The following is a 1,588-nucleotide window of genomic DNA, read 5'->3' as shown; positions in this document are numbered from 1 at the left end:
ATTTTCTGTTTTTGTTACATTTGTGACACCGCTTGAAAAAGCTTACGACTTGTGAACCTTACTAATAATAGCCAGTACACTACAAACTCGATGATCGTCAATTATTATCGCAGCGACTAGGCTATGTACACGATATACATACACTGGTATTCTGATTTGTCGGCTCAAATTTGATACGCTTCGCACATGACGTCACGCTGGAATCAGAATGTTCTCTTGGCATTAAGATTAGGTTGGAGTTGTACGTATTTACCGGATTTTTGTGTTTGTGATGTTTTTTGTATTTAGCGGCTATTATAGAGATGATCTAACTATTATATCGTATAAGGATCAGCGAGCAACTTGAAGAGTCTAGTTTATCAAAAATAATTGATAAAGAGAATTTATTGATTTCGATTTCGACAGAGAGATGATTGAGAAGAAAATAAACCTGACGTTGTTTTGATATTATGGTAACAAACTTGATGTATACGTAGAAGCATTTTGTAGCTGAAAACCTCTGTTCTACAGACTAGTTTTATTGAGGACAAACTACTCTTCTTCTATTTGAATTACTTTTTGCAATATAAAAAAATAATCGGTTACTACTGAGCATATAATTCTTTTAAATGATGAACCGTCTACATATGTTGTATTAATAACAAACTAACTTTTAGGGGACAGTTGGATATTTCTTAGTGCAACAAAATTATAGTTCAGAAATTATTTTATCTAGTTCAGTTGAAAAGAATTTATGGTTTTACCACTATTATGAAAACTGAAGAATTTTTAATTGATTGTGAGAATATAATTAAACGGTATGCAGATGAAGATTTGATAACAAGTAGAAAAAGCATTTAACATGAGGTGCTTTCCACTAAGCACTCACGACAATAACGTTCACTACCATGAACTATCCCGTTCCACTTAGTCCAGAGTGTTATAATCGTAAACCCAAGTAGAACGGCTTACGAGGCATTTTGATCGTTGAGTTAAATATTAACGAATCGCAAAACATAAAAAAATAGAGCGATAGGCTTTAGAGGTTATGTTATAATTTGTAAGTTATTGAATTTATTAGTGGAGTATTTAACTGATTTACATTAAAGTAAAATCAAAATATCTTCTGTGGCGATAGTAAAATATTTGGTAGCGAGTTACAAGAATGTTTCAAAAGTACAAATAGTATCCCATCCCGCATCAAATAATAAGATAAATTCTCATGATTGCAGTCTGCGTTGCTTGAGCTTTGAAAATTCCGCTCATTCTTTCAACGCTTACTTCGACCCACATATTGACAAGGGTCGTCGTGAAAGATGGTAATGACGCCACGAGTGACGCTCTCGCCGCGACAACAACGGTTGTAGTCGCAATGTGGAACGCCAAAAAAAGTATTTCAGACGCCGTGAACTCTTAGTGGAATGCACCCGTAATAGGTTGAAATGGACACAACATATTTCCTGCATCATTAGAAGAATTAACTAAATCATTGACGCGTTCTTTATACCTGCTCACAAATAGCTGACCTACTTGTCCTACTTCCATTCAGTGCAGTGCACTATAAACTCAGTATAGCAATAGAGAAGAAGCCTAAAGAATAGTAGGGAAA

This window comes from Diorhabda carinulata, chromosome 1 (genome assembly GCF_026250575.1).
Source record: "Diorhabda carinulata isolate Delta chromosome 1, icDioCari1.1, whole genome shotgun sequence".
Classification (NCBI taxonomy): domain Eukaryota; kingdom Metazoa; phylum Arthropoda; class Insecta; order Coleoptera; family Chrysomelidae; genus Diorhabda; species Diorhabda carinulata.
The sequence above is the reverse complement of the archived record's forward strand: the minus strand, read 5'-3'. Positions refer to the sequence as shown.